Here is a 9,195-nt window from a genome sequence, read left to right as displayed (position 1 = left end):
TAGTCTGCTGTAAAGTCTGGTAGTAGAAGATTCTATTACAGCACAGTTTATACAACTAAGCATAAAAGTGTTCCTGAGGTATACAAACATTTTATGCTTTTTTTTTTTTTTGAAAATGCAGTAACTTTATTGCTGTTGCATCAAGGGATAAATCACTGGTATTTTTTTAGCTCACAGCCCACGGCCTTCATTTAGCAGTCTATCCTTGTTTCCTTTCTAGCAATCGTTAAAATGAGAGAGGGGACAGAGAGAAATTTCCAGCCTCCCAAATTCTCTCTCACTCTTGACTTTTGGTCTCTGAAGACCTGAAATCCTGGCTGCCTGGGTCTCCCAATTAGATCAGCTGGTTTCATAAAGGACATCACCCCCCCGGCACATCTTGCCCTACAACAGCTACAGCAACACTCCTGCTAGAGTCATAACACACGTCACACATGCAGCTGGCCTGAATCCCCCTACAGAAGGCTTCCTCCCTATTACTGCCACCCTCATTTATCCCCTGTACTTCCTGCTTTTGCTGTTTGATCCCTAAGAAGAAAAACAGCCATGCTGCCAGCTACTGAGCAAAGATCCCTAGCGTGTGTGAGCCAGCAGGGCCAAGTTCACCAGCAGTGTGCAAAAAATGCAAAAGCAGACAGTACCTTCCAGCACCAGGCATGTGCTGAATTTTGTCCCCTATATGACAAGATTATAGGAGTTTTAATTACTGATGCACAGGGTGATGCTGCTATTTAAGGTGCACCCACGCAGTTGCAGTCAGTTGCAGTATACAGCTGCTTGGACAGGCTTTAAGCTCAGGCTCCAGCCTCTCAGCCGTCCTCACCTCTTGTGTGATGGTTTGGCCAGAGCTGCGGAAAGCCCATGGGGGCTCAGTGTTTTTCTGAACAAGAGGAGGATAAAATGGTACCGCCTAAAGCCCTGGTCACCAGTGCTCTCTCTAATGCAGCTCCATCTACATTAGCAATCTTCTTGCTCAGGCCTTCTGTGTAGTATATATATGTATTAACACTACAGATAAAGAAGCCTGCTGCATGTATCCCTTTTACAGCACTTTGACTAGGATTTAAAAATACTTTACTTGTGCTTCAGAAAGTGAACTTAAACTGCAAAATGGCAATTAATTATCTTAAGGAGTTACTCTTGAAGTAGGCAACATTTATTCAGATTTATGAACAAATTTAGATGTTTAAGGATGTAGGTAGCCCAGAGACAAAGCCTGGATTTTGCTTTTATTCAAAAGCGTTTGTACTGGAGGTATAAAAAAGTTCCTTTTGAAAGCAACTGTGCAGGCAAATATGAAAGTCATTATGCAGTCAGAATATGTGTAACTATGACAAGCTAGAACCTGCTTTACTCAGAGGACAAATTATATATATACAAATATATCTTTATATATACACATCTCCTGTGATCTTTAACTTCCACCTGGAAGCACCCCACTTCCCTGGGGAGTTTGTTCCAGTGCTTGATCACCCTCTCAGTAAAGAATTTTTTTCTAATATCTGATCTGAACTTCCCCTGATGCAGCTTTAAGCCATTCCTTCATGTCCTATCACCAGACACCGGAAAGAAGAGATCAACACCTCCCTCCCTTCTCCCCTTCATGAGGACGTTGTAGACAGCAATGAGGTCACCCCTCAGTATCCTCTTTTCCAAGCTGAACAAACGAAGTATTCTCAACCGCTTCTCATAAGTCATGCCCTCTAGTCATTTCACCCTCTGTTGCTCTCCTTTGGACACATTCCAATATTTTTATATTGGAATGTATCCTTCTTATATTGTGGAGCCCTTAACTGCACACAGTACTTGAGGTGAGGCCACCCCAATGCTGGGACAAACACTTTCAAACAGTAGCTATACTGCGCTTAATGCACCCCAGGATACAGTTGGCTCTTTTGGCTGCCAGGGCACATTATTGACTCATATTGAGCTTACCATCAACCAAAACCCCCAGATCTCTTTCTACAGGGGACACTCCAGCCTCTTGTCCCCCAGTCTATACGTACATCCAGGATTACACTGTCCCAGGTGCAGAATCTGGCATTTGTTCCTGTTACATTTCATACGGTTGATGATTGCCCAGTGCTCTAACCTATCGAGATCTCTCTGCAGGTCTTTGTATCATTGGCAAACTTACTTCGTGTGCACTGAATTCCTGTGTCTAGGTCATTGATAAAAACATTGAAGAGAACTGGCCCTAAAACTGATCCCTGGGGAACACCACTAGTGAGTGGCCACCAGCCAGATATTACTCCATTTACTACAACTCTTTGAGCCCAACCCATCAGCCAATTGTTCACACATCGTATTGTGCAAATGAATGCAGAACTGTACTGATAATGCCTTTATTCAGAAGCAAAAGCCCCTCTCTCATTGGTTAATCAAAGAAGAGGAGAAAAGGAAATTAAAAAGGAGTCACCATTCACCCTGGATTTTGGCTAATCTCTGAAAGGTTTATGGGGACCGCCATTTTCAGCAAATGAATTGCCTACTAATTCTGCTTAGGCTAATGAAGGAATTTCCTTTTCCTATGTCAGCTGCAACTTGCACAGGGGATATTAAGAAAATGAAAGTTTGATCACAGTGATGAGAATTTTGTTCCTTAGGGCTTCCAAGGACACGGCATGGAGTCAAACTATTAGCAAGTTGCCCTGACAGTGGATAAGCCTAAATTTTGTGTGCCTACTGGGTTTGTCTTCATGGATCAGAACAGCTACTACTAAATAACTGTTGGACTACATCTACTCCAAATAACTCCTTGTGGGGACAGTAAGATCCAAAACAGAGTGATTTTTCTGTCTGTCTGAACTTACATGGCCCAGCAGACCAGTGTAGCTAAGGCATGCCAATTTCTGAAGCAAACATCACACAAGGGAATGATGTGGCCACATTCAGATCTTTGATTTTCTAGGCCAAATAACCCAGCAGTCCTTTATGCATGAGTCAGTTGTGATTAGCCTTTCACACAGGACAAGAGCAAGCTCAAGACCTTGCTTCTGGACCTGTATTGAGGAGCTTACCCACTCCAGCATTCTGCCTTCCTTGTCTTCTCCAGAATAAGTTAATTCCAGAATAATTACTCTGCTCAGAAAGAGGGGTCATTATTCCAGAATAACGGACAGGGTATCGACATTGGGGAAATATTCCAGAAAAGCCCAATTAGACTGGAATAGTTACAGTGAAATAAATATTCCACAGTAGGCTTGGTTGGATTCTCTCACAGGCAAGGTTATAGAAATACGTTTCTCATTTAAAAGAATTTTCCTCACATAATATTTAATGACGATGTGCTTTTGCATGCAAGTGCTGTCCTGTTACTGAATGCGCTGAATATTTTTGGTGGATTTGTTTTATATTACAATGGTGAAGCATAAAAGGAGTAAATCTGTATTCTACATGCTCATACCTACCTTCCATTTCTGCCCGTGACATATACTATAGTCTTACAAATTCTGGATTAAGCTTTCATCAGGTATTGCCGATGATCTGAACCATGAGATGTCATAGATTATGGTTTCAAAAAACTGAATCAAGTAAATACGTTCTGGGACCTGCTGCTCTTCCTAGCTAGGCTATTCTTCATCCTGCTGCATTGATAAATGCCAAGTAAATAAATCCCCCTCTTTCATACAGGAATAATAATGGAATCATTTATAATAGCCTTATATGTTAGCACTAGACAGGAACAAGGAAGATGGTTGTCTGCAGAATGACTTGACCTGGAAGCATTATCCTTCAGTCAAACAGGTTAACCAGAAGACCCTGAGCATTTACTTAAACTGGCAGAGAAAAAGTTATGTTTAATCCATGTTGCACTTTTCACATTGATTCAACCGACTGGTCATGCCTCTTAAGTGCTCTCTAGCACTGTAGCCCATGACATACCACACTTAACAAGGCTCTAACAGCATTTCCACTGTAACAGAACTAAAACACATGGCTTGTAACATAACTTTGACACTTACAGCACTCGTGAGCTTGGACATGGTGCAATGGGTAAGCAACATGTGGTAACCACTCATCATGAGCAAATGAGCAGAAAAGCCCCATCTTGACATGGCTTATTATGTCTAGAAGCTGTAAATGCAATTGTTAGGCAAAATTCAAACCATTATTATTATTATGTACATTTTTTAACATAAGGTTATACCATGTGCTTCTCCCACTTTTTCTGTCAGGGTTACTCAGAGCAAGGCCAGATGATTTGGTAATGTATTAGCATCCAACAGTAGTTCTATAGATGGTAGCAGAATAACAAAAGGTGGGACAGAAAATGTATAACTAATGCAGCAGCTATTCAAGTGGATGCAGGGTTATAACTGTGTTACAAAACAACTTGATTACTGTGAAATGCAGCACACTTTTTTGTCCAGGATTAATGTTTTAGTAATCAGTTATCCTAATTTCAGTTGTTCCTTGCTGACTGTTTCCTCTCATTTATAATACTTTTAGTACTGCAGTGTGCATGATGTTTTACTCACAGAAAGGTTAACTGAGCTGGGATCTGATCCTTCTCCAGCTAACATAGCTGGGAAGAAGAAAACCCCAAAACCTGTCCTAACCCTGGGAACACCAGGAACATGAGAGTCCAAATACCTGCTTCCCTCTACCTGTAAAAATTCCCAGGTGGGAATGAACATTCCTATCCAAAAGGTTAACATGTAGAGGCATTTAGCACTCATAAAATCACCCACTTTCATACCCACTTTAATAAGTGGCTGTGATTTACATATGAAATGTATCTGTTATAAATTTCCACATAAATTTTTTCCAGCAGCATGCAAAACTTTTTAGTTCCACACTGTGCGCTCCTATCCTGATCCTCCACCTGGCTGTGGTCCTTTTTATGTGGGAACATTAAACTAATTTTACTTGGAATGTACGATGGTTTCTCAAGATGATGCACCTGATACTAAAAAGCAGTTCACAAGACTTCTTAGGAAGACAGATTGTTCCCCAGAGGCTCCTTCTGCTTTGTATTACAGCTCATAGTCTTGCTTTTAGCCCCAGCTCATCTTTGACAGCCTTCTGCTTCACATTTGGCATCCTTGTGACATCTACAAAATAACTTGGGGGTCAAGAAGTCAACTGGCTTCCTCATATGCTTCTGCCATTACTAGTGGCTGTGCTCAGACCATGAGGGGTGTGGGTCTGTGTGTGTGTGTGTCTGTGAGAGAGAGAATGAGAGAGAGGGAGAGAGAGGGAGACATGATGATGGCACAGAGAAAGACTGGTTTAAACTTTTCTTTCTACACAGGTTTGTGATGATTTCCACCCAGACACAGCCCTCTTTTGTTCGAGCACAGCTTAGCATTGCTGCAGGTTGCTTGTTAGCCCATTCAATGCTTGTAACTTGATGATGTTCTCCACACTGGAAACATGTTGTTTCTTAGCACCAGTAGATTGAAGCCTCATTCAGATACATAATATTATTGTGCAGCAGTGCAAGGCCAGTTCCTGGGGTGCAGCTACAGATGAAGTGCATTAAGGTATTTCGTTTGTTAGCCACCAAGTGCCTTTTTGTACAGAAGCTTGAAATGGGATGTCTGAAATGTGAGCCTGGTGGAAGCTTGGCATGAAACATTTTACTTAATGAAAAGGATTTAAAGAAATATGAAAGTATTATGTTTGCTATTAAAATATAGGTAAAATACTGCTCTGCAGTGTTCTGCGTGTAAGCTGTAACTCCAACTGGGTCCCAAATGTTTAAGAACCAAACTGAATCTAAATCTCCAGCTTATGCTGTGCTGAGTATCTCAGATTAATGTAAATCCACGTTATCCTGCTTGCCATGGCCGGGATGATTTGGGTTATGAATGCAGTCATACATCAGGGTTTGAAAGAGATTTAAAACAAGCTGATCAATAGAGCAATCAGAAAGCCATGTTATCAGATATAGTTTGATTAGAAATTTATACACTGCTGACATACAGAAAACAGCATGTACTGTATGACATAGCAAAGCCAACAAGTGCTGAGGTTCTTTTGGATGCAGCAAGTCAAACATCATGTAAAGTTAAAAGTCATACAAGTCAGTGTGGGCTCCTGACAGATTCACACCATAAACATTTGCCTAACACTTCATATTATTATTTCCTCTGTTTGCAGAAGTCCTGTTGCTCAGCCTGTGCACTCAAAGGGTGACTCTGCTGTGGGTGTAAGGTAACACAGGCATTCTACCGTAATTTAGTATGAATTAATGTTCCGTTGCAGAGCATGAAATTAAAGCAAAGCGTTTTCTTATCTCATGTGACAGAAATAAATGCTGTGAACAAACATGTTTATTGAAAAATTTATTTTGGGGGATTTCTTTGGTTTTTCCTTCAGACAGGCTTGACTTGAATCCCATGCACAATGGAAATCCAACAAAACTTGTACTACCCCTCAGTGTCTCTGTTACACCTATACCAGGTCTTTAATCAAAACACAGGTTAAATTGTACTACATGTAGTAAAGATCAGTATAAAGACATGGTTCCTGCATCCAAGAACTTTTAAACTTCTGCAGGCTCTATTACTTAGTGATTGGGACGTTCTTCCATGGCTGTGAAGATTTACAAACAAAATGTTTATACAAGTCCTGACTGCGTTTCAATCCCAAATTCAATGCAAGCATGTAAATAAAAAAAATGGCAGTCATCTAAAAAAGGAGAAGGTGATTGGGAAGTCAGCATAGATTTACCAAGGGGATAATCATGCCTAACCAACAAGATTCCCTTCTAGGATAAATTGGATGGATTTGTGGACAAAAAAAAGAGTAATAGATGTCATTTACCTTGCTTACTTTAATAAAGAGATGGGTAAAAACCGACTGGATAGTCGGGCTCTGAGGGCTGTGGTTAATGGGTTGTGCTCTACCTGGAGGTGGGTAACAAGTGGGGTACCACAGGATCTATCCTGGGACGAATCCTGTTCAGCACTGCTACCAGTGATGCTAAGGAGAGGATGAAGGGCATGCGTGTCAAGTTTGCAGAGGATACCAAACTCTGTGTGTGTGTGTGTGTGTGTGTGTGTGTGTGTAAGACAGCGGGGAGGAATGGCCAAGCCCTACCCTTGGAAGGCAGAGCCCTGCAGGGATGCAGGCTGGGGCTGGTGGGGCCAGAGAGCACCTCTGGGGGATGGCCTTGGGTGCTGGCAGGCAGCTAGCTGAGCTGGGGCCAGCTGTGCCCCTCGGCAGCAATGAGGGCCAGCAGCACTTGGGGTGGTGTGAGCAGAACATGGCCCCAAAAGCCAGGGAAGGGCAGGGACGGACCTTTCTGCTCAGCACATGTCAGACCTCATCTGGGTACTGCATTTGGTTTTGGTCCTCTATCAGAGGAAGGATGTCAATAAACATGACCAAGTTCAGCAAACAGCCAGCAAGACAGTCCTAGGCTGGAGCATTTGTCCTTGAGGAGAGGCTGTGGGAGCAGGGCTGTTTCAGCTGGGAGGAGGGATGGCTTCAAGGGTACCCAAGACCATCCCTGTCACTGATGGGAGGGAATAGAGAAGATGCAGTTAGGCTCTTCACAGCGGTGTGTGGTGGGAGGGTGAGAGGCAGCAGCACAAGCTGAAACACGAGAGGGTCAGGCTGGAGATAGGGAGAAGCATTTTCCCCATGAGGACAGCCCAGTGGTGGAGCCAGAGCCAGGGAGGTTGGGCTGTCTCCAACCTTGGAGGTTTCAAACCCCAGCTGGGTGAAGCCCTGAGCAGCCCGGTCTGAGTCCAGAACTGGCTCTGCTCTGGCTGGCTATTAGACCTACCAGCATGTTCAAAGGCATGACCTTGAAAAGAGGCCTTTCCCCTAAGTCCAATAGGTCACCCTTAAGGAAGAGGAGTAGGTGTCAGCCTCCTTGACTGGAGCAAGGAGTGGTTGGTTACTGCTTTGCTGCAGCCGTTGGAAATGTCAAAGCCCTTATGATTTCTTAAGAGGCCACTTGACGTATTCTGGGTCATGTCCTGTAGTCCGCACTGAGGGATTCTTTCAGCAGTTATTTGAGCTTGTATGGCCCAATGCCTTCTTCATAAAATGACCTGGCATCAAGAAAGAGTTAAAGACCTGGTATAGCATTTCTCCTATCACACAGGCTTGTGTTACTGTTCTTCATGAAGCCAACAGAGGCACAAGAATTGAGGAACATGAAAGAGGGACAGGGATTAGAGATCTGGTACCTTCCTCTGCCTCCCACAGCAACGGTGAACTGTGGATACCAGCAATTAGTTTATTATCAATATAGATTTTGGATGCCACCAAGGACAATTGGTCTTCAGTGCTGCTTTAAGTATATTTGGCACTGGACAACAGGAAGACTATGAATGGCCTGAGTTATGAGTTATTCTTCCTAGTAGAATAATAATATGTGCATTAATGTTTATGCCACAACAGTATAGATTCACTCATTGGCTGACTTCATGACATCACTTACAACCACAGGAAATTATTCAAATTAAACTTGAGGCCATAAGGAGAGAAAAGTATGACATGGGCCAAGAGCACTTACTTGTCCAGGACTGTTACCAGTGAGCTAGCAAAGGACGGAGACACCGAAGCAGGTATTTCCAGAAAGTGACAGTCCAGTTAGAATACAAAACCTATAAAGGGAAATTGTATCTCCAGATGTGGATAAAAGCTAGGGGTGCTTAGGTCAAGAGTCTAGTTTTTGTCCAAAATTAGTTCAAAACTGGTAGAGCTGTATTTCAAGTGACATACAATGCTTTGCTATTTTACAGAGTTAAAAACATAGTAAGAATATTATTTTGGGACATAAAGAGAAACAAGTATGGGCCAGGCCCAGAGGGTTGTGGTGAATGGAGTGAAATCCAGTTGGTGGCTGGTCACGAGCGATGTTCCCCAGGGCTCAGTTTTGGGGCCGGTCTTGTTCAATATCTTTATCAATGATCTGGATGAGGGGATTGAGTGCACCCTCAGTAAGTTTGCAGACGACACCAAGTTGGGCGGGAGTGTGGATCTCCTTGAGGGTAGGAAGGCTCTGCAGAGGGACCCAGACAGGCTGGATCAATGGGCCGAGGCCAACTGTCTGAGATTCAATAAGGCCAAGTGCCAGGTCCTGCACTTTGGCCACAACAACCCCATGCAGCGCTACAGGCTTGGGGAAGAGTGGCTGGAAAGCTGCCTGGCGGAAAAGAACCTGGGGGTGTTGGTCGACAGCCGGCTGAACATGAGCCGGCAGTGTGCCCAGGCGGCCAAGAAGGCCAA

This window comes from Pygoscelis adeliae, unplaced genomic scaffold (genome assembly GCF_000699105.1).
Source record: "Pygoscelis adeliae isolate BGI_AS28 unplaced genomic scaffold, ASM69910v1 Scaffold26, whole genome shotgun sequence".
Taxonomy (NCBI): domain Eukaryota; kingdom Metazoa; phylum Chordata; class Aves; order Sphenisciformes; family Spheniscidae; genus Pygoscelis; species Pygoscelis adeliae.
The sequence above is the reverse complement of the archived record's forward strand: the minus strand, read 5'-3'. Positions refer to the sequence as shown.